At 34.8% G+C, this 26,067-nt stretch overlaps 1 protein-coding gene across 3 annotated transcripts in view; it reads right to left on the bottom strand.

The window, feature by feature from the left end:
• Positions 1–23,803, bottom strand: part of DPCoAC (dephosphocoenzyme A carrier) — a 103,674-nt gene extending 79,871 nt beyond the window's left edge. For 2 of the 3 annotated variants that reach the window (XM_090405864.1, XM_090405862.1), the window contains exon 1: positions 23,680–23,788. The gene's annotated coding sequence lies outside the window, so the exon portion shown is untranslated. Of the gene's footprint in view, positions 1–23,679 lie in introns of all 3 variants that reach the window. The other variant, XM_090405863.1, reaches the window with a different exon arrangement.
• Between the last annotated feature and the right edge of the window lie 2,264 nt (positions 23,804–26,067).

A 26,067-nucleotide genomic window follows, 5' to 3' on the forward strand; every position in this document is an offset into this window, starting at 1 on the left:
AATGTGTGATTTTTTTTCCATTAAAATATAAAAAATAACAAAAAAGAAATAATTAAAATTATATACTTTTCTTTTAAGATTAAAAAAATCTACTTAGTCTTAAAACATTTTTAATTTGTTTTCATTATTTCATGGTCCCCTCAACAAAACCTATGGCCCCCCAAAGGGGCTGTGGCCCACAGTTTGGGAAGTGCTGAAGTAGGTGATCAGATCTACACAGAAATCCAGATGTGGTCTGATTAGTGCCTTATACAATGGAACTAATCACCTCCTTATCTGAACTCATCAGGGGTCTCTGCATTATATCATCAATTTTCAGGGTAATTTTTGCAACATGTCCTCTAAAACTTCAGTTTTTTATCTACCAAGATCCCCCAGATCACTGATATCCTCTGCCTCCAGAAGCAAAGTTCCTCCTATATGATAAACTGCATTCCATCTTTGGCTAAAATGCATAACTTTACACTTTAATATATTGAAGTTACACCCTAATTTTCAGCTTAAAGCACCAACCTATTAAAATTCCCTTTCAACATCATCATCGCATCAAAACTTTGACATTGCTCTTCCTAATTTAGCATCAGCAAACAACTGACTACTTATTCATCCCCATCCTGCTCAATTTCAACAGCAGTTCAATTTTGCTAAAGTATTTGGCAGTTTGTGGAATTATCAAATACTTGAATAAAATCCAGATAAGTCTCCATATAATCATCTCCTCCAAATACTTTAGTCACCATATTATAAAATGTAACTAACCAGGTTACTAAAGCAAGACTTCCCACCTAACAAAACTTGTTCTCTAAATATTTCCATTCTCATCAATCCAAGTTTGTATTCTGTCTCTAACTCCTTCTTCCCACTCTTCTGGAACTGTTCCTATTGCCAGACTTCTGTTGAACAACTAAGTCAAAGGCACCGCCAGCTCTTTTGCAGTTCCCAAAATATGTAGTGATATTCCATCTAGTCACACAGCCTTATTAACATCAAAGTTACTTAATTCTCAACACTTCCCATTCTTAAACTGAGAAGTCTTCTTTTTTATTTTTATTCAACACCATTCCTACTCCCCCCCCCCAAATAAAATACACTAACAAAAGACTCACTAAGCATTTTCACCAGATCTGCAGCAGATGAGAACTACATTCTCTCTCCAGCAACCAAGTTCAAAATGCCAAGAAATTATATTCCTGTTTAATACCTTTTCAAGTGCAAGCAAAGTCTGTGCATGAAGCTTCTTCACAACTAAGCTATCTGTATATAGAGAGTACTAAATTAACAATAATTGTCTTAGTATCCCATAATGCCACTTCATAAAGGAGGTGATCGAACTCAGGCATCAAACTATAGGCTATCTGTGTGTCAGGTGTTGTGGTTAAGTTGTTGGAGAGGCTTGTGAGAACTAGAATTCAGAGTTGGGTTGATAACAATGGTATTATCTTTGATGGACAGCGTGGATTTGCTAAAGGTCATGTTTTAGTAATCTAATTACTTATTACAATAAAGTGACTGCTTCCTTGGACAGAGGAAAAGGATACACAGTAATATACTTGGATTTTGCAAAGGCTTTTGACAGAGTACCTCATGATAGGTTGACAGTCAAACTAGAGCAGATGGGGTTGGATATTAGATTGGTGCATTGGATTGGAGACTGGCTATCTGATAGGTATCAACAAGTTGTCTATGGGGGAACGATACACAGGAAAAGGAAAGTCACTAGTGGAGTGCCTCAGGGGTCTGTTTTAGGTCCATTATATTAATGATATAGGTGAAGATTTGGATGGAGATATTCAGTTGTTTGCAGATGATGCAAAGTTGGGACAAACCATGAAGTGTAGTGAAGATGTTGTGGCCTTACAGGAAGACTTGAATAGATTGAGTGATTGGGCACGGAAATGGGGATGTGAATTCAATGTTGCAAAATGTAAGGTTTTAAAATTTGGAAAACAAAGATAGGATGCAGAATTTATGCTTGGTGAGAATATATTGTTGGAGGTAGAGGAAATAAGAGATCTGGGGGTGATAGTGGATAAGGATCTAAAATTTAGGGGACACATCGCCAAAATTGTGGACAACACAAAGGCTTCTGGGAATGATGCGGAGGACACTGATGTGTAAAAGTAGGGAGATTCTTGTTCCGTTGTATAAGGCTTTGATTAGGCCACACATGGACTATTGTGCCCAGATTTGGTCACCGGGTTTTCAGAAGGACGAAGAGATTTTGGAAAGGGTCCAAAGGAGACTTACTAAGGTTGTTTCTGACCTCTGGAATGTAGAATATGAGGAAAGATTGAGAGGATGTAATTTGCAGAATCTGGTAGACAAGGGGGGGAAGAGAGGAGATATGATAGAGACCTACAAGTTGTAAGGGGTTGTTATAGGATCAATGCTGGAGAAGTTTTACAGAGAATAGCAATCCAGAGGTCATCCCTGGAAACTGTATAAAGAGGTTGTGAGTAGGGGAGTGAGAGGCAGGTTTTTTTCGTGCAGAGTTGTGAATGATTGGAATGCCTTGCCTGTGAATGTGGTATCTGCAAAGAGTTTGAATGCGTTTAAAACATGGTATCATGAGCTGTGTGTGTGTGTGTGTGTGAGAGAGAGATAAAAGGACCTCCCAGATGAGTCTTTGACTCCATAAGGTCTTAGGGTGGTAATAATAATAATGCAAAGCACACATCCTTTTGGGTGTGTATAATGCGATGCATTATGGGAAAGGCCATTATCCAGACCAGTTTCAACCTTAACTGAGGTCTCATCAGTGGGAGTCACACACAGAAGAGATACCACAGTTGAAGTAATGCAGAAGTCATATATATCCCATATCTACTAGCCTAGTTGACCAAGTGGTTAGCTTATCCACTCTTCAACAGGCTGCAGGTTCAAATCTACCATGTGCATGGATGTTTGTGATCATCTTTAAATGAGAGATAAATTTCAATGCCCAGTGTGAAACCACTACCCCACATTTTGGAGGCTGAAGTGACAAAGTTCTATGTCTGGTCTTTAGAACAGGATTTACAGACTACAAAAATAAGTTAAAAAATACAAACACACACAACAATAAAAAAGCAAAAAAATCCTTAGCCCACCTGCAGTCCTTTCATAGGTGAGAGAGGCCATATAATTAAAGACACGCACAGAGTGGAAAGGTGTCACACCTTATTAAAATACTCTGAATTAGAGCTGAATGTAGAAAGTTTTTTCACTTGGCTATAAATTGAATTAAAAATGACAAGAAATTATATTCTTGTTTAATTCTTTATCTAAGTGCAAGAAAACAGTCTGTACAGACTTTGTTTTCTTACATTCAGCAACTAAAATTAATCTTCCATATTTACCCTTTCTTCTACTAACAACATAATTAGATTACCTAGGACTTTGCTTTACTGCTTCAGTCAATTTCTTTTCATATGCCATACTATTAATAATATAAGACAAGCTTATGTGAAAATTCTTGATATTCAATTGCAAAATTTTCACCTGTTTGACAGGCATCTTCAGTGCAGAAATGGAACAGCAAGTACAAATAATAAAAAATTTTAAATGTGCAACCATGGTAGCTAAGTAAGCTAACAGAAATGATCAACACTTTCCTAACTTAAAAATAAGTATAAATATTATCATCATCATCTGTCCTCCATGGAGTCAGAGACTCATCGTGGGAAGCATACGCTATTGCTCACAATGCTCATCCAACCATGCCTTAAACCGATTCAATGTGTCTACATTCAAGACACACTTAAGCAATGCTTTCCACTTACTAAAATGCCAAGAAATTATATTCCTGTTTAATATCCTATTCAAGTACAAGCAAAGTCTGTGCATGAAGTTTCTTCGCAACTAGGCTATCAGTATATATAGAGTACTAAGTTAGCATTAACTGCCTTAGTATCCCATAATGCAAAGCACACATCCTTTTGGGTGTGTACAATGTGATGCTTTATGGGAAAGGCCACTACCCAGACCAGTTTTGACCTTAATTGAGGTCTTAGTGGGAGCCAGACAACTCTCCATGCAAAGAACCTTCTCCTCACACCCTCCTTACAGTTTCCAGCAATGACCTTATTGCTTCCCCCCTCTCCCATTCTATGGGAAGTCTCTTCCATGTCAACCTGATAACTCCCGACTAGCTTATATGTCTCAATCATAATCCCCACCTCTCGTCCTCCGATTCACAAGGCTTTGCAGCTTACATTCTCTCAATCTGTCTTTGTACTCCATATTACAAAGACCACTGACCACTTTGTGAATCTTCTCTAGACCCTTTCCAACATATCTCATCACCATGAAACTCTGTGGCCAAATCTGTGCAATAATCCATATGAGGACTGATCAAGACATTATACAATGGCATCATAATCTCTATTTCTGCATGTCAGGGTCCTCCACATCATTGCCATTATCCGATGTAATATCTTCAAAAATTGTGCAATGTAGCATATATAATTAAAAAAGTACTATCTTTCATAATCTTTCCTAATCTCTTAGCCAGTTCCTTATGGAATATCTTTATAAATAAACTTGTGAAACATTATCCCACTGTTTAAACTTAAATAGATCCAAAAAGCCTGCATTTATCTCGCTTATGAAGATTAATACCTTTTCAATCTGCTAATTATTAAATACATTTAGATATTTACTTTTAATCAGAAAAATGTTAACCATTTCTGCTACCTTACTTAGGAGCTTCTATGGTGACTTTGTTTCTATTTTTTTCAATTTTTTTTTTTTAATCTGTACGAAATAGATGATTACTTGCCGTCCTATTTCTTTATAAAACATAAGCAAAAATTTTACAATTGAATATCAAGAATTTTCATGTGAGCTTCCATCCTGTATTATTATATTCCAATTTCTCCTTCCTCACAACATCCCACTTTCCTAGCATGTACCTTATACTCCTCATGCTGCTGAGAGGTACTCAGTTCTTTATATTTCCTCCATAACATCTTTCTCAGGTGAAATAGATCCTGCATAATTTTATGTATCATCTATTTCATCACTACTTTATCCTCCTAATCTTAGGAATATAATCTGACACTGTTATTTTTCTCCCTTTCAAATGATCAAGCAACTGCACATCAATCTGTTTCCTTTATTTCTCATAGTCTATGTAGAACATATGCAATTCTATTGCATATGTTCTACATAGCATTTATTTGTGCATAATATTTTAAAACCATGTAAAACTTTGAAATGTATACACTACTGCTTGCTTACATTCGTTTATTACCAAACATATCAGTTAAGCAAATCGATCTCACTGATCCTATAATAGTATTTACCATACAAAGCTTTTAATTTTACACATTTTTAAAGTGTAAATTAAAGTGGATTGTTTCTATGTTATATTAACTTCTTTCTTATTAAAATTGAATTCCTATTACATGAATAAATAAATCACACTTACTTTATTAGTATTAAGAAAATATAAGCAATGGGAAAAACCACAACTGAATAAAGAATATTAAAACTCAGGATGAAGTGAGTTTAAATTATATTTTGCAGACTAGTATCAAAGCACACTGGTTCAACACACAGAAATAGTGGAAGAGAATATCTGAAGTATAACACTCAAAACATGAATCACTTTGTAGGGAGTAAACGAAGTCAGATATGTCATTAGGTGTCCAATAGGACAAATGTCATGTCAAATTATTAAATAAAAAAATTAATAGCAATGGTGTTTGTAATTTTTACATTCAAAGAGCCATGGAGCTCTTCTTAGAAAAAGTAACAACTGCCTTAAATTACTCCAATTTTAGGCAATCATTACCAAATTTGTTTTTGAGCAGAGTTTCACAGCTCTTTATGATCTTTAGATTCAAGGTCAGCTTTGTGAAGGACTTGCTTTAGTATGTTTCGTGCTATCTGCAAGATCTTTTTGTATCTAATATAATGCTTGATTTTTTTTTTTTTTTTAATTTTAAGAATTACATTAACAATTAAAAGATCAATGGGGGTATCAATGTAATTTTAAGAATTACACTGATAACCTGTTTTATCTAAGTAAAAGGTCACATTGGCATTATGGTAAACTACCACATGGACTTTACCAGGTACCTTAATCATGTGGCCTCTTACTCTAGTCAAACAAGGAGGTAAACATTTGTTTACTTAGAATGTAAAGATTATATTAAATACATGACACTGTCTTGCTCAGCATGTAGTTTCTACCACTCAAAGTTCAATGAAGCAAAACCCAGTCTGCAACTTTTAATGGAAAGACTACAAATAGCAGTGAATCTCTGTTCTAATGCTTTCTGAAATAAGGAAAATTGTCTTAAACCTTCCTGGTTTATATTAATATAAATCAGGAAGGAACAATGGAATAATTCAATGTTAATTGAAACATGCATATGTGGAGACAAGCAGAGTTGAGAAAAACTATGAGGAATAGAGCCAATGTGGTGGCGAACTACAAGATCTGAATAGACTGTGCAAGTGGGTGGGTGAGTGTAAGGTCTTGAAATTTTGTAGGGAAGAATGGGATGCAAAGTATACAATTAATGAGGAACTTTTGAAGGAGAATGAGGAGATAAATCTGGGAGTGGTGGTGGATGGGTGAAGTTCAGAGGTTGCACTGCTAAAACTGAAGACATGTCAGATCATAGCAATGAGGATAACTAACAAAATAGCAAGTAAGTTATGTGGATTACTGTATACAGATCTAGTAACGTGGTTTTTCGAGATGGGGATATCTTAAAATTCAGAGAACACATTCTTTTCCTTTCTTTTAGTGTTACACGGTGATCAGCATTCATTTTCGAAATTATGGATTTTACAACCATGTTATAACTAACTATTTTTATTATCCCGAAGTTTCGATCTTCATATCAAGATTATCATCTGGAGCATACACAAATATACAAGACAAGCTGAGTTACATTACAAACCATAAGCTAGAGAAACAATGATTTGATCACACGTTATTCTACTGACATGACCTCTAGTGAAAAAAAAAAAAAATTATTTATAAATTACATCAAACTAGATTTAATTTAAAATAACATGAATAAACATTTTTTCTTATAGATAGTTTTCTTTCAGTAACAATGATGTCCTATCTTTAGTATTACAATTGTTATTTTTGATTTAGGATCATGGATTTACTACAGTCCTGTTTATAGTTGTTCTTAGAGAGGAAGGTTCCATGGATCGAATATATGCCTTCCATATGTATGTGGCTTTTAGACCTTCATTATTAATCAGATTGGGGTGGTTGATAATGATCTCACAGGCCTCCTTAAATTTGCGTTCATACCATGTTTTGGTGTAGACAACTAGTGCTTTTCCAGTCAATTCTATGTAAGGTGTTCACAGGGCATGATCAGAAAGGCCAGCTTCACCATAATTATTATATTTAATGTGTCGTTTATGTTCTTTTTGTCTGATAAGAATTATGAGACCTGTTTCTCCTATATATGGTATGTTACAGGTGCGATGGATACGGTATACTCCAGGGTGGGCCAGCGGGGGGGGGGGGTGTCTTTGGATGAGTTGAATAAGCTTTTTAATTTTGCAGAGGGTTTAAATAAAGGTGGCTTTGAGGTTGTATTTTTGTAGTACTCTGTTTATTTGGTCTGAAGTCCCTTTAATGTAGGGAATGGTTATAGTTTTGTTGTAGTCTGGTTTGTCTTTGTTTTTTTTTTATTGAGGTTTCGTAGAGAATTTTGCTAATAGTGTTTTGGCTGTACCCATTTTTTTTGGAAAGTATTGCTGATCACTTTAAATTCATCTTTCAGTGCCTGTTCACTGGAGCAGATTTTCAGAGCCCGGTTTTTTAGAGTATTGATGACACCTAATTTTTGTGTTGGGTAGTGGTGGTAGGAGTTTATGTGTATATATTGGATAGTATGTGTTGGTTTTCGGTAAACCATGAAAGAAAGATTGCCAGAAGGAAGACGTGTGACAAGTGTATCTAGAAACAGAAGTGTGTTCTGTTTTTCGATCTCAATTGTGAACTATATGTGTTTGTGTTGTTTGTTTAGGTGGCTAAGGAATGTGTCTAGTGACCATGGGATCAGATCGCGAAAACATCGTCAACGTATCCAAGTCAGACTTTAGGTTTTAAAGGGGAGGAACCTAAAGCAAGTTGCTCAAAATGTTCCATGTAAAAGTTAGCAATGGGGGGGGGGATAATGGTGAGCCGATGGCTGTGCCTTCTTTTTGTATGTAGAAAGTGTTTTGCCATACAAAATAACCAGAACATAATGCATGTGCAAAGAGTACCATGATATCTGGAGGGAATTTGTTCTGTAATGAATCGAAAATGAAATCAGAGAACATTCATTAAGTAAGCATCAGCTCTTTAGAATCTGGGATATGATGATGAGTTCAGAGAATACAATTTGCAGAGCTTCATGAATAGTAAAAAGGGGATACGGTTGAGATATATTGGTAAGGAGTTATTACCAGATTCATGTGAAGGAGATTTTTCATTCAGTAAAGAGAGAGGGGGGGGGGGTGATGAGAGTGAGAACGGTCAATGAGTGGCATGATAGACTGTGTTTCTTAGGGGGGAACCTCCCCTCGATGAGTCTTGATAGACTTTGTGTTTCTTAGGAAGGACCTCCCACGATGAGTCTTTTGACTCCATGGAGGCCTGTATAATAATAATAATAAATAAAGCTTTCAGAATATTTTATTAGTTTGTTATTTAAATTCTGCTATATATTTTGTAACAGAAATTTAGGACACTTATACCTCTATAATTTTTAGGGTCATTTCTACTAGCGTTTTTAAAGATAGGGATCATTATTGCTTTTTTTAAAATTCTACTGGTGGGTTACTTGTTGAATAGATTTTATTTAAAAATAAAACAGTCTTTCTTTGAACCTTATTCCTTCATATTTATATAATTCTAAACCTAACATCCTTTCCCAGTGATTTTCCATTTCTTGTTTCTTTCAGCTGATTTCCAATTCTTTTTTAGTTATTTCCTTTTCATTAAATGTTTGCCAGTTATCTTTATTGAAATATTTATCTGTTATTAACTCCACAATTCTGTAATTTAGAAATTCTAACTTCAATTCAGTGTTTAATTTTACACTTTTAGTATCATTATTTAGAATGTGATTTCTATAAAATAAGACCCTATGTATATAAGATTTTGAAACATTTAAGTACATAGGGTCTTATTTTATAGAAATCATGTTCTAAATTAGAAACAAATTTGTTCCATGATTCTCTATGTCTTTTTCTGACTTTTCTCTTAAGCTATGGCTCATTCTTTTATATTCTATTCCATCTTGTAATATTTTATGCTTAATCATTTATGACACGCTTGTTTTTTTTTCATTTTGATTTCTTTAATTGTATCGTCCCATAACTTCAGTTTTTTCTTTTTATTAAATTTTTTTGTCTTTCCTAAGCTTTCATTTGCTGCTGTATTTAGGATTGTTTTTATATTAAGCCATTATATTTCTATTTCTTAATTTTGTTTTATTTTATCTAAATATTGGTTAATTTTCTTTGTTCATATAGCCATTGTATATTTGTATCATTTAATAATCTAGTTTTATAAACAAATATTTAAAATTTTCTTTCTGTTCTTGTTATTTGTAGCCATTTAGGTGGTAACCTTAATTTTATTTTCATGAGGAAGTGGTCACTACTTATTTCATATCTTCTGTAAACTCTAATATCCAAAGAGAACTTGGTCTTTTCATTTAAGATAAATGAATCTAATATTGATTTTCATCCTCTTGCTGCCCAAGTACATTTATGCATGTCTATGTTTATAGAAAGAATATTATTTTAAGGTTATTATAAACTACAAAGTCTATCAGTTTTTTACCATCCCTATTTAGAGTATGTTCTCCATATATTCCTATATTATTAATTTTTGTGTTTCCAATTCTTGCATTTAAGTCTCCTACCAATATTACATAATAATTTTTATTTATTTTATTATATATATTTTGTAATTGATTATAAAATTCAATATAAACCAATTATTGTTAAATAACCTCTATTTTTATTCTAGCTTCTATTATTTGTTCATTCCATAATTTATAATATTTTAGCTGTTTTGAAAGGGAATTATGAATCCAAATCATAACACCTGCTTGTGCTCTTTAGTCTCTGTTAGCTCCACTATATATTATATTAAAATTTTCAGTTCTCATGGTTCCTTTTATTCAACTATTAATTTATAATCCAATCTCATATGCTCCTCCAATTTAGGCAACAGTTTTCCATGCCACATACTGTTAAGTCTAAGCAAAGTCCAAAAGTATCATGGTGTATCCATTCTGCTTATCTAATTCAAGGGTAATATTATACAATGTGAATAAATTGCTCAAACTCCCTTAATAAATCCATGCTGTTCTTGCAAAGTACAGATTCACTGTCAACCCATTTCTGTAAGCAAACTTCTACCAACTTTTCCAAAATCTTCAAAACCACTCCAGAGATACTGACAGGTAAGTTTGACACATCAGTCTTTGCATCACCCTCATGAAATAGGATTATCGCACATTCTTTTCACTCTTGTGGAATATTCTGTCCTGAGACTAAAATTATACAGTCTGGTCAAAGGTGTAGCCAGTTCAGCTGAACAGGCATAGCATCCATGCTGATATCCCATTAGTCCCTATTGTCAAATTCTTATTCAGTTTATGCAACAGCTCTATTCTCTTCCTCCTCATATAAGTTTTTTTTTTTTTTCATCCAGTGAAGAGGTAGCATTGAGCTCAATGTTACTTACCTACACTTAGTTGATAACTCTTAGCAAAATGGACACTCGGTTGAATGACTTCTGCATCTGTCTTCCGCATATCATTACATTGAGTAGTTTTCTTTCACATTCATTCTTTCTTTTACTTGCCACACAATAATAGAATTCTTTAGTGTTATTTTCAGCTTGCAGAGTCAGTTTGCTATCCATAATAATATTATAATGCAATGCACCAGTACAATTAAATTACTGGTCACTGATTAAAGATGTAATGAAAATTTTATAAATTAATTTCTTACATTTGTCCTGTGTTCGTTATAGTACAAAAACTATGCAGAAACTTTCTGATTTGGCTATAATTTCTCTATTGGTGTAACTTCTTATGGCCTACCCATTTGTTCAAAGAAATTTTGAAGTGAATAACCATTAATTATGCAATTCATAATTAAATAATTATTTCAATTATGTAACACCCAACGTAATTCTTCCTCCGAAAATCATTTAAATCCTTATTCTTATTGGATTCATCAAAATTCTGCCAGTCCATTTAGTATAATCTTTACTTCCCTGGATGGGCGAGAATTAAACATGCGAAAAAAAGATAAGGGTGATAATCAGCAGCTTACGTCTTAAACTCGTTTTAATAGCGCCGAAAACATAAGATGCGGCAACACCAATTTTTATTTTATTTAAACTTCTTTCGTTTATCTTGCAAAACCATAAATTTAAATCTCATGCACTACGAAAATTAGAATGGTCATCCCCCTCCGCATATTATTATTCACTGCTAACCTTATCAGTTCTGACACCATTTTAATTAAGTAGGGGGGGGTGCAGTGACATCGGAAAGTTGTTTACAGGCAACTGGCTGCAAAAATAAATGCGACTTGGCTTCGCTCAGACCCGATTGTTGAGTAGCACTGTTGACTTCCCCTATTGGATTCTTTCTGATCGTCTTTCTTACCGGATCATGCAGCCAAGAAAGCCCCCAAGTTTCAATTCTTCTTGGTTCCCGTTGATTCGCAATTCTTTTTTTTTTTTTAATCCAGATTATGCATATCATCTCCCAACATATATTTTACTGGTGCTATTTACGTGCATGCTTAAACGACGGGAAACCATTTAACAATACTTACGTATAAAATTCCATTCAAACCCAACAAAATGCAATATATATTTATGACATTACTTCCCAAAATAACTCGCTACTGTCAACTGAAATAAGTAATCTCTCTCATCAGTTCCCCAAAAGCACCGCATAAGCTGTTTACATAAAGCTAACAGGCCTATCGCGCAATAAGTCTCACATGGTAATTTAAATAACCATTTTAATATCCTTATCTCCAACTATTCAAAACATTCCACACGTAGTAAATATTATGACTAATACTAATAGGAAGTCGTTCATGCAACTTGCCTTCCAATACTGAAAAGCCAGTGTCGTTGAGCTTTTCTGCGTACTTTGAGTCATTCTTTAAATAGGAACACGGCTTAACAAGCTAATGACCTCTGGGAATATTAAGATGTGCTACAGTGACTTAGCAAAACAAACGTCAGTCAGCAGACCTTTATTATTGACAAGCATTACAGGTCTGCTGCCGCAATCATTTTATTGCTTCTCATAAAACTGAGTTTATGTATACTAATACCAGAAGCATACGGAATAAGCGGGAGTTTTTGCCATAGTTCTATACTTGGCCCGAAATATTAGGCTTTAGTGAAATCTGGTTGAAGGATGATACAGGAATAGAATATAAAGGGATATAGTAATAGATTGAGTGACCACTTTGCAAGGGTATATCATCCATATGAAGTTACCGCTGTGACATATGACAGAATGATGTAGGAAGAGGTGGATGAATTGGAGGTTCTTAGGATATTATAAAATCTCAATGTAAACACAGCTGTGGGATTAGATGGAATATCAGCTCACGTTTTACGAAAATGTGCAAGGGAACTGGCAATGCCTTGGACTAGGTTCTTTAATTTAAGTCTCAGTTCTGGTAGAGTTCCAAGGGAGTGGAAAGAGGGCAAAATAATTCCTTTGCATAAGAGAGGTTTTAAGACCTGCAGTAGCAAATTATAGACCAATTAGTATCTCAGGAGTGATGGTAAAAGTACTGAAAAAAATTGGTCAAAAAAAAAAAAAAAAAAAGAATTCAAGAATGGATGGATCTAGTATGATACTCTATGAGGGACAACATGGCTTTGTGAAGGATCGTTCATGCCTTACTAATTCACTAATAATAGAGTGACAGCTGAGTTGGAAAAGGGAAATGACTACACAATGTTCTGCAAAGGCATTTGGGAGAATACCACATAGAACTATTACACAAATTAGAACAAAGAGGGATGGGTATGACACTTGTTATTTGGATAAGAGGGTGGCTGCTGGACAGATATTAAAAAGTGGTATATGGAGGAGCAGAATCCAGGTGATTAATGGAGTGACAAGGTTCAGGTTCTGTGCTAGAACCACTACTGTTTAACTTGTACATAAATGATATAAGAAATAATCTGTTTGCTGATGGTGCAAAATTGACTAGAATAATAATTAATGAAGGTAATGTGGAAAGCTTATAGCATGATCAAAATAGGCTATCAGTATGGGCAAAAGATAACAGGTATCAGTATAATGCAGAGAAATGTGCATGCATTTTAGAATAAATCAATTACAAGCTCTGTACCACAATGATGGAACTGTACTTCAGGAAATAGATGAAGCTGGGGATCTGGAGAGTGGGGCAGACAGAGAGTTGAAGTTTAGAGGGCATATTACTAAGGTTACTCATAAGATTATTTGGGAAATGAACACACTAACAAGTAGAGATAAGGAAGGTATTTCTCTTTATAAGCCCTTGATACACACCACAGCTGAATTACTATGAGGAAGTGGTGGAGAGAATTCAGAGGCAAGCAACAAAGATGGTAAGTCATCTGTGGAATGGAATGTGCCTCATGAGGACAGACTGAGGGCGTGTGGTGAAAAAAGGGAGGGAGATATGATAGAAACATGCAAGTCACTTAAAGGGTTTTTATAGGATTAATGTATAGGAAAATGTTGCAGCACACAGCTAGAGAAGGCAGAACAAGAGGTCAGATCTGGAAGTTGAGTCAAGGTGTGGTTAGCAGGGGCATAAGGACTAGATTTTTCGCTTAGAAGAGCTGTGAATTAATGGACTGTGAATTAACCGAGAGGTTGTCAGTCAGTTGTGAGTGCTTTGTCTTTAGATTATATGATATATTATGATTATGGTATGATAGATTATGTAGATAGTTTGTCCCCCCCCCACACACAATAAGTCTTTGGATTATGGAAGTGCTTGTACAATAATAATATTTTCAGTAACAAAACAGCATGTGTATGTGTGTGTGTGTGGGGGGGGTGTAATAACAGAAATGCAGCCAAAAAAGGATTCTGCTGGAGATAGCCTCAAGTGCACTTCTGACACCTATCTATTACAAGATAAAAATCAACAAAATATATAGCATGTTGCTACTACAGGCCAGGGGTGCAAAGAAGATGTGGATAGATGCATGCACACACACACACACAGACCAGAAAATTAGCACAAATCAGCAGGGTGAATAATCAAGGGGCTCAGCAATGGGGGATAGACTGGAGGAAGAAAGATCACACGGAAGGAAAGAAAGGGGATTTATATAGCTACTCAGAAAATTACCTGAGACAGTATGTGATGGAGGAGAATCAGGAGTTTGTGGGTACCAGATCTAGTGATAGCATGAGAGGATCTGTCAACACAGCCAGCCACATCATCTCCAAATGGGAAGTGATCATGTGGTTTAACCCGAGAGGTTGACAAATAGTCTTCAATTCAGATGATTAAAAAACAAACCATGGCATAATAATTTGCAAGGGAAAGATGTTGGCAGTGCATGGATGATCAAGGGATGTTTCAGAGAGCATCAGACTGCATATCTGGTTAAGAGGATAAATCAGGTGTGTGTTTAATGAATGAACAGCGTCAAGCAGAAGCTGCAAAAATTTGTGGAAGTTATATAATGAAAAAGGTGATCAGCAAGCTCATGAGCAGTATAAAGCACAATCAAAATGGTGACCAAATATGGTAAGAATGACAAAATTACACTGACAAATGAAATCCCAAAGAGTTTATCACTACATGACAAGTAAAAGAAAGAATAACTATAAAAAGGTAACTAAGTGCTGATAGCAAAAAAAAAAAAAGTTAACAAAAGTAGTTATTGAGTAATCACTTCGCAAGTGTGCACCATCGATGTGGAGATACTGCACTGCCAGATGAGAGGAAGTGATGTGAGAATAGATGCAGATGACTTGGAGGTACTTAGATCCTGCAATATCCTGAGTATTTCCAATTCATTTACCATATTTGCAAAGCCATTGGCAGTACTTCGACAAGGCTAAGTCTCCACTTTGTTACGGTCCCAAGAGTAGAGAACAATATAGTTTCATGGCATAAAGGAGGTCCCAAGATACATAGCAAATTAAATACCAATCGGTATCTCAGAATTGGTGGTTAATTTACTACAGAGGATGATCAAAGACAAAATTCAGGAATGGGTGGATGGGAATATGATATCCTATAGTGGGGAGAAGCATGATTCTGTGAAGGCATGTCCTGTCTTAGTAATTTACTACTTTTTATAATAAAGTGACATTTGAATTGGATAAAGCAAATGGCTACATGATCCTGCTGCTGCTGGATTTTGCAAAAGCACTGAACAATATACCACTTAGTACTCTATTACATCAACTGAAGCAAATGGGAATATGAAGCTGGAACCAGAGGATGACTGATGAACAGACATCAAATAGCAGTATTTGGGGAGGGGGTTGAATCCAAGAGAAAGCAAGTGACTAGCTATGTGCCAGAGAGCTCTGTATTTGGCTTTGTATTTAATTTGTACCTGAGTGAAATAGGAAATGATTTAACAGAAAATATCCATTTGCTGAAGAGGATGCAAAACTGGGTAGCACAATAGTTAAAAAAAAAAAAAAAAAAGAAGTGGTGTAGGGATCCCGCAGGTTTAAAGAGACTGACAGTATCTGGCTGCCAGTTTTATGTGCCAAGTATAAGGTTTAGGATGAAAAGATTAAACCTTATACTTGGTACATAAGGTTTAATCTTTTCATCCTAAACCTTATACTTGGCACATAAGGTTTAGGATGAAAAGATTAAATTAGATTACAAGCTGTGTAATGGCTACAGATATGGAAGTGATTGTGGAGAGATGTTGTAATAGGTTTCACGGTATAATAAGAACACAGATGGTTAAGAAAATAACTATTAACTTAAAGCTAATATTTTGCTGGTATTATATCCAGCATCTTCAGAGCACACAACACAAAGTTTGTTACAAATGTAAGACAACCACAATCCGGTGTAACAGTGGGGGCTAGTATAAGTGATTGCAGCATGCAACACAAGACTAAAGTCCTAATATGGCGCCATCTAGGTTAAAAAAAAAAAAAAAAAAAAAAAATTCAAATTGAAAAAATATAAATTAAAAAATATTAATTTGGTCTTAGGATGACTGCCTCCCAAATCTTTGGTAGATTTATACAGCCATACTTGTTAAGGTTTGGAGTAGGTTTTAAGGCTTCTGTTGATTCCAGGAACAACCTCTCTGACTTGTAGAAGCTTCTGTGCATTACTTTTGTTTCTTTCCAATTGATCCTGTGTGTAGGGGTATCCAAAGCATGGTCTGCCAGACCCGATTTACCATAGCGAAAGTGTCGGATATATTTTTTGTGTTCACTGAGGCGGATGTCCACATTTCTTCCTGTCTGTCCATAGTAGGCGTGATAGTATGTCTATGAAGTGCCCTGTTCTTGCCATCAAGCCTACTACGGACAGACAGGAAGAAATGTGGACATCCGCCTCAGTGAACACAAAAAATATATCCGACACTTTCGCTATGGTAAATCGGGTCTGGCAGACCATGCTTTGGATACCCCTACACACAGGATCAATTGGAAAGAAAGAAAAGTAATGCACAGAAGCTTCTACAAGTCAGAGAGGTTATTCCTGGAATCAACAGAAGCCTTAAAACATATTCCAAACCTTAACAAGTATGGCTGTATAAATCTGCCAAAGATTTGGGAGACAGTCATCCTAAGACCAAATTAATATTTTTTAATTTATATTTTTTCAATTTGAATTTTTTTTTTTTTTTAACCTAGATGGCACCATACTAGGACTTTAGTCTTGTGTTGCACACTGCAATCACTTATACTAGCCCCCACTGTTACACCGGATTGTGGTTGTCTTACATTTGTAACAAACTTTGTGTTGTGTGCTCTGAAGATGCTGGATATAATACCAGCAAAATATTAGCTTTAAGTTAATAAATAGTTATTTTCTTAACCATCTGTGTTCTTATTATACCATGAAACCTATTACAACATGTCTGATGAACACATAAGCCTATCCATGTGGAGAGATGGAGTTTAGAAGGCATATTTGCAAATGTGGCAAAAGAATGGGTTGCCAAATAGATTGTGAGTGCTTTGCCAGTTATATTTCTTGTTAGGTATTGTGTGAATGTTAGGGTGGGCTCCATGGAGACAACTAAGTAGTAATAAGTTTTTTTGGATGGTAACTGCGATATTGAATTTAAAGAATTAAAAGTGAAGCTGAGCTCATGGTTGACCAGAGTCAAACCCCTATGCTTTAAGAGTATGATTTAAGTTGGATTTGTATGAATCTTTTTGGAGAACTTTTTTTCCCCAGAAACATAGGATAAAAAATTACTGTAACCAACAACATTGCGAGTGTAGATGAAGAACAAAAAAAAGATGTACATTGCACCTTATTATTAATATCCTAAGACACCATGTAATCACAGACCCATCTAGGAGGCCCTTTCTGTCATACACAGAGCTCATCATATCATGCCTTATAAATTAAAGATGCCAAGAAATTATATTCTTGGTTTCATCCTTTATCCAAGTGCAAGCAAACAAAGTTTGCTTGCACTTGTATATTGCTATGCATTATGGGAAGGGTCACTATCCAGACCAGTTTCAAAAGAATATAATTTCCTGGCATCTTTAATTTATAACATAACCAAGTGGAAAAACTTTCCAAGACTATGTAAAAACTCCCATTTGTTCAATGCAAATGGGAACATGACTTGAACATGAATCTGAAAAAAACATTCAGAACTGAAGCTCACAACATGGGTTTCCATGGTAGGACTGCAATATGCAAGATCCACATTACCTGAATCAACATGCATTATCACCTTCTGTGGTGCAAAGAGCATGTTCAGAGAGATTTGGGAGCTTGATTTCCGGTGAACATCTCTTACCAGAGTGCGTAATCCCAACTATGAAATTCAGAGGTAGCGATGTGATGATATGGTCCTGTTTTTTCTGATTTGGCCTCAGACTTTTGTTTGTAATGCCATAAACATTGAACTCCAAAAGTTATCTGAATATTTTGACAATGTAATTCTTTCAACTTTGTGGCATTTCTATGGAACTGACAATTCTCTTTCAGCAAGAAAATGCACTGTGTTATAAGGCTGTTGCTGTTAACTGCATGGTTTGTGGACATGAATGTCATTACATTTGACTGGCCTCCATAGAGGCCTGATCTCAACCCTATTAAACATCTGTGTGAGTGAACTGGTGCATCAGGTGAGATCAAGGGGCATTTGCCCCACAACAGTCCAGGACTTCATTACATGCTTACAGGAAGAATGGTCCAAAATTCCAATTGATTGCTATAGTACAATTGCGGAAAGTATGCCCTGAAGGATTGTGACAATCATCACAGCAAAAGGAGGTCCTACATCTTATTGATGTGGGTGCCATGGCTGTTTGTTCCTCACACTATGGTGTTCATTGACTTCTTTGCAGCCAGTGTATCTTGTGATGCTATTACCAGATCCAGCACTCTCAAATCTTGGGTCCCCTCCATGCACATGCTGTTTCAAATAATTATTCCTTAGTAATTGTATAAGTCACATCTTTCCTCTATTCTATATCCCCATTCTTGAAGTTTTCCCTCCATAATAATTGCTCAGCATGCAATAGTAATATTCTGCCAATTGTGCTAACATACTTATCAGAGCTAGATACTTACTGAAGTATCTTGCTCTGACCCTCCATTCTTTTATAAAAAAATGGATCACAACCATTGCATTATAACAAAGGCTGAAATTATGATGACAGAATATGTCCTAAGAATATCTTGAATTTTTCAGATTGGAGGGGGGAGAGGTTGTAGTTTACCATTAAACATAAATTTTGTTTCATAATTTCAGAAGAATATGAAATATTTTTTGGAATTATAGTGTAATTTTTGCAAGTTATGACAACACTGAAATTTAAGTAATTTAAAATATATTCTGTTATCCCTAAGAAATGCTTGGTTTATTAACCACCCAACCGGCCATGACGTGTATATACGTCTGGGTTACCATGGATGCGAAGTGCATATTAAAATTGTAATACCATTGATATTACATTGAAATATGAAGGATATGAAGTGTAGAAGAGTGATGTATTTTATCCATATTGATGGTGACGTGGTTAATTCACGAATAGAAAAAAAACTCTCTGGTTTTGCTTTACAAATAGTGCTGAATATAAAATATTATTCATTTATTGATTAATAAAGCTGTCTTAAAACAATTATGCTTAATCTACTTCCACAGATTAGAGAGATTCCAATATTACAAATTAAAAATATGCATATTCAAAATTTGAAAGGATGCAAATTATGCTAACAATCTGATTAAGCTCAAAAAGGTAACAATGCTCGTCTCAAAATTAGCCAAGATAAACTGCATGACTGTGGTTCCTAGGAGTAAACATCAAAGTCTAAAATGCTGATTCCAACATAAAGAAATAGATAAGCATGTTAGTAGAGTGGAATATATCCCCTGACCAACAAACATTAGAACAGATACTAGAGGAAACTATTGAGAAATGAACTAAAGTAGGCAGGAGTTCTTGTGCTGTGTCCTATCACTCAAAGGAAAAGCCTTATAGTATTAGACTTTGCTATGTGGTATGCCCAGTGTAATACCATCATTGTGTTTAATGAAAGTGGCCAAAAGCAAAGTTTAGATTCAAGAGTAAAGACCAAATTGACTACCTTCCTTCCCTCCCCATTTCTTTCAATATGCAATACAACTTTTTCTTTTAAAGGATATAGCCTTTAACCACCTAACCGGCCAGGACGTATATATACGTCCAGGTTACCATGGATGCGAAGTGCATATTAAAATTGTAATACCATTGATATCACATTGAAATATATGATGGATACGAAGTGTAGAGGAGTGATGTATTATATCCATATTGACGGCGACGTGGTTAAAACAGATTTCTCCACATCAACTGCTTAGATGAGGCATCCAGATTAAGTATTAATAATCTTGCTGCCTATTTACTGCTAGATGGACTTAGAGGGACTGAGTAGTGGTGTGAGAAAGACACTATTGAGATCAGAATTTGCACAAATTGACTGAAATTCTCCATATATCAATAATTCTCTAGGCAACCCAGACTACAATTTCATGTTGATTTCTTCTCTCAAGGAGCAACGTTGAATCACTGTCACTCATCCATGTGTTGTCTGGCATGGTAAGCACTCATTTCTTGGTTATAAGTTTTCTGATCCAAACATCTGCAGTGGAAATATCACTGAAATAATTCTTGCTGGCATGGAAACTAATTCCTCATTCCACTTACTCTAATTTCTTATCTGTGCTTCTGACCAAGAAGAAGTGCTATAGTAGAAACTGAAAAAATCCTACTTGAGGATACACCTATAGAAATTCATCAGTTTAAATACCTAGGCAAAATCTTTAATAAAGATAGCAGATCAAAACAGAATATTAGAATAAAAATTGCAAAAGCAACAACAGCACTACAAAAACTAAAACCACTATGGACAGATAACAAGCTTACAATTACAAACCGATTATGCCTTATTGACATACTAGCTAATTCCTTATACAAGTCATGCTGGATGCTGGAGGCTTAATGGAATGTATAAAGTCATTATCAACACATGGATGTACTAAATTTGTGAGCTGCTATAGACCAGTGCTTCCTAAACTGTAGGCCGTATTGTTGAGGGGGAAACCATGAAATAATGAAAACAAATTTAAAATGTTTTAAGACTAAGTAGATTTTTTTTTAATCTTAAAAGAAACGTATTTAATTTTTATTATTTATTATTTCTTTTTTGTTCTTTTTTATATTTTAATGGAAAAAAAAAAATCGCACATTGGTGTTGGTTCACAAATTTTGCTTCTTGCGTATTTTGGTGATTAATGAATATCAGTAAATATATGCTTATTCATATAAGTTTCATTTCAAACATATTGATAATAAACACATAAAAAAAAGATTACAAATGCAAAATCTTGAATATAAATTGTATTGAATATAAATTGTATTGAATATAAATACAATAAATATTATAATAATATATGTCTATATTACGATTTTTTTCCGATGGGGGCTGTGAAATATTTTAAGTTTTCCGAAGGGAACTCTGGCATCCATAAGTTTGGGAAGCACTGCTATAGATGACTCATAAAGATATCATACACTGATCACATGCAAATTTTGAAGAAAGACAAAGAATCAATTCTTTTGCCAGTCCAAGAGAACATCATAACTAAGATTCGAAGGAAACAGCCTATGAGGCTTGGCCATATTAGCAGATCAAATAGTCTATTAATGCAAGTTCTTGAAGGATTTAGTGCAGAAACTCAAAAAAGCGGCAGACCTAGAATAAACTGGATAGACAATATAAAAAGTTTGACCAGCACTTCACTTACACAGCTGAAAGCAAAGTGTCGATGAAGGACTGTGCAGAATATTTCTGTAAGGAACATTTCCTAATATCTACTCTACAGTCCTTTGTGGACTATGGGATGATGATGATATTGCAATTAACTTGGATTACAACTTATTTTAAGTTTCTGTTTTTATACTAAGCCTGAAATAGCTGCAAGGACATCAACACATCCAAGCAGATCCTTAAATGGTTAAAATCAGGATACTTTCATTGTACTTTCTAGTCTCTTACAAAAGCTAATAAATTTTTGCCCAATCCTGTTTCTTAAAAAAATTTCTTACTTTTCATTCAGTGCTTGCATTGATGGTCTTGATAAATATCCTCTACCATTAAAAACAAGTAAACAACATCAAATATCTGCTCTTTTTTGTTTTTCAACAAATTTTTTTACCATGTGCTAATATTGCATTTTTTTTGCAATTCCTCACAACCTGCACTACTTAATTCTCCATCTACATACTATGCCAAATTACTTAGGTTTATTTAGAATCTATACCAGATAAATATGACTATTCAGTTCAATATCATCTGCATGGTTAGACTAATGTCTTTGCGCTTCGCAACCATATGCCTGGGGAAGGAGTGTCCTAGGTTCGATTCCTGTCGACGACGTGAGGAGCTTAAGGATCTTCCTCAGCCATAACCAAGTTAGCTGGTCTTGGGCATGGACAGTAGGGCTTTTTCTGTCAGTTAATCTGGGGTTTTTCATCCCGCAAGCAGGCAAATAGGACCCGTGAACACACAGGCTACAGTGATAAATACGGCAAGAAAAGAGATGGAAACTACCTTGCATCACTATCTCCCTACTAATCAGCTGCAACCCTCTCAAGAGAGGAAGCCACAGGATCAGATCAGAGATCAGTTCAATATCAATGTAGCATCAGATTTCCTTAAAAAAAAAACTGCATAACCTCATTGTAACACCAGGTCTGCAGAAAATTAGATTCCAGTTAATGACAGGAAAAAACTATCTCCTAATTTCTTCCACCTGATAGCTGACGATTTTTTTGAAGCTCTCAGAACTTGGAAAAACTGACCGCATTGAACACTTGAATATGTTTAAATAAGTTGAGGTGCAGAACACCACTTTGTATCTTCTAGAATGTTTGGTAATGTTTGGAATGTTTTTCTAGAATATTTTTTTAGTCCAAAAATTCTATAACGTTTGGACTAAAAAAAAATGCACCTTACACTCTTTTGGCGAATACGAATTTTATTTTATTCTTTATGCAGTCACTGACTGACCTTTTCATATCTTTGCATTAGAATGAAGGAGGTGTATTATACTTTTTGCCATGTTTTGTCAATCACACGCTTTTGGCAAAATTATTATTATATGACACCTCCAGGGAGTCCAAAGACTCATTGAGGGGCGAGTCTGACACTTGTAACCAAAAGTTTATTTTGTTAGTTTATTTTTTTTTTTCCAGATTTCAAATCATACATAAGTAAACATGGATAATGTAACATCAGGTTATAAAATGTTCAGGGACGAAATTTACATTCTAAAAAAAAGGATGTTGTGTTGCTTCAGATTCGGAATCTATTATTTTGAAAGAAATTTAATTTTTTTTTTTTTTTTGCTGTTGTTTTTAAATCAGTTATTTCCTTCGTTAGTAAATGTCGCCATGCCTATTTTTTTTTATTTTATTAAAAAATTAAGATGAATAAATGTTCTCTTTAAACTAATTTTCCAAAGCTTAAACACATGCAAAACTGTTCCCGGAAGCAAACTTAAATCAGTTAAACACCGAGTATTGCGCAATTTCCATGATAGGCATTATTTTTAAAAGGCTTAATTGTATTAAAATAACGTGATTCCGTAACTTCGTCAAGGCGAAATCCATTACTTTCCTCGGATGATAGGATACGGCATTTCGAAACTGGGGGGGGGGGAGAGAGCTCGGGTTACACTTATCTTGATCAAACAGAGAAATGGCAACATATCCTGTTGAAGAATAATTACATAAACAGCAATTACAGAAGAATACAAATCAACCTTTTAAAGCGGCTCATTTAAACAACCTCTTTATACGAAATATAAAATCAGAGTGCAAAAACTTTCTCCTGAAGTCGCATTTTCTGAATCTGTTGCCACTAATCCATGTGCGCAAACACGTCATAATATGCAACAGTTAAAATAAAGAAAACAACATATAATAATCTCACCTTTCAATAATATCATTAAGCAGGCTTGATAATCAAATAAGCCGCGACATTAATCACCTCTCATACTAACGTTTTCCAAATAGCGAAGTACTTACAGCAAAAATCCTCCCTACAGCTATTTAAATCCAACTCTGCAGAAAACTCGCACATAACTGTACAATACAGTTTCATCAGGTAGTGCCATCTAGCGACAAGAATATTTATAACCAAACTTCGAAAAGAAGGTTGTTGACACTGGTAAGTTCAGCAGTGAACTTATGAGGGAAATCAAAATTTAGGATAAAGAAACCGAAAAGGATACTTTAAATAATTGCATATTTGTGGATATAATTTAAAAAAAATTGCACTGCAGTATAATGCGCAATTATATTACAATATTCTGTAATATATGTATCTACATGTAGCAATGTCAAAAAAGACTGAACACTGCAGAGGGCGATTTACGTACAGCACATACATGATTTGATTCACAAAATATCCTCAAAGAATGCATTTTGAAGGATATGCTGAAGAATTCGTTTTTTCTACGAGAAAATTCAGGCTAAGACCGTATACTGAAAAAGACTGGCTAAAGACATAGGATTACGATATAATGCTGCCTTTCTCGTTGGGACGAATTTAGTTGGGAATCAAGGATGACGAAAAAATATATTAAGAAATCTTTGCTTATGTGAATACCGAGCACACGCTTGTACTTAATATATTAATATTGTCTCAATATTTCATTGGAATATTGAATACAGGCAAAGATAATGCTTGAAATTCATTAAGAAAATTTGGAAAGAAAATAAGTCCACATTTCGAATATGTATAATACAGTTTGTGAATACAATTTTAAAAAATTGCACTGCAGTATAACGCGCAATTATATTACAATATTCTGTAATATATGTATCTACATGTAGCATTCATAATGCGAAAAAAGACTGAACACTGCAGCGGACGATCTACGTACAGTACACAGATGATTAGTTAAACGATCAGAGCTAGAAGAGCACCGAGATTATGAGTTCCCGGAATTTTAATAATGCTTGTTTAAAATTAAATAAATGGACAATCTGCTCATCTGTTGAAGATCCATAAGGACATCTATACAATCACACTTTTTTTCGGAACTACTGTATTCGCTTGACATAGTTTCAATGTAATATAATGGCGGTTTTGTTTTTAAAATTTTTAATATAATAATGCCCACGATACGTTTCAAAATCATAATCGAAATTAAATGTTCAACAGTTTGTAAAAACTGTAAATTTTTCCCATAAAAATTCAGCTTTTGTAATTTGCTGCCCCATTCTTTTCAATCATAGCATTATAGGATGACTGATTTGCGAAATAAACGTAAGTTTTGATTATAGAAATCATTGGTCACTGAATATTCTACAAAATATGATGATAAAGCAATATTTCTTAGCTCTGAAATACATGTAAAAAAAAAAGGAATCGATATCTTTCGCGTTTTGTTAAAGGCAGCATTTCAAAAATGTAAATATTATTTCTAGAAATATTCCATGTTACTCCTCTAAAATTTATATTAATATTTATGGCTATTTTCTTAATCTTTCTTAATTAATCTTAATTTAATTATTTTTCTTAATTTATGTCTTTAAAATACCATTAATGTTTATAGCCATAAACATTAATATCTTCAAAAATGATTTCAATTAACCAACAGGAAATTAGTCTGGCCATCTAGCTAGTGTTATTGCACTACATATTTTAAAAAATAAATGAAATATAAAATAAAAATAAAATAGTCCCATTGAAACGATAGATTGGCCCAATTTTTATATGGATTCGAATATCGAATTTCAGTAAATATGATCAGTTAGATTACGTGACACCTCTAGGGAGTCCAAGGACTCATCATGGGAGGGTACACTACTCCACTTCGCTAAATAAATACAAACATCCTCTCCACCACTACTTAATTCTCCAACAACGACACTATTACTATCAACGCCATCATCACCAACAACAATATTTTTGTCTGTAATGCGTGTTTTCTGAAGGCCGATTTGTCTGTACACGGTATGAAAAACCCGAGTTTCCAGGAGGAAAAAACCCGCTTTCCCGTGCCAGAGATCGATTAACTCGGGAACCGGTCTAAAAAAAAAAAAACATAGAAAACGTTCTAGTGCAAACGCCACTTCCACTGAGCTACACAGGCTCCCTCGTATATTAAATAAATAAAATATTCACAAGCATCTATGCCACAACAGAATTTGAGAAGCTATCCACAGTAGCCTGTGTAGCTCAGTAGAAGTGCCTGCCGTTTGCACTTACGTAGCTTGACCGCACGAAGAAAGATTTGGGGTTCAAATCTAGTCGTCGATAGAGGACATCTGAACTTTTTTTCGACTAGTTCCCGAGTTAGTCGATCCCTGG

Source organism: Typopeltis vanoorti, chromosome 15 (genome assembly GCF_054136105.1).
Source record: "Typopeltis vanoorti isolate ZY-2024b chromosome 15, IOZ_Tvanoo_1.0, whole genome shotgun sequence".
NCBI classification, from domain to species: domain Eukaryota; kingdom Metazoa; phylum Arthropoda; class Arachnida; order Uropygi; family Thelyphonidae; genus Typopeltis; species Typopeltis vanoorti.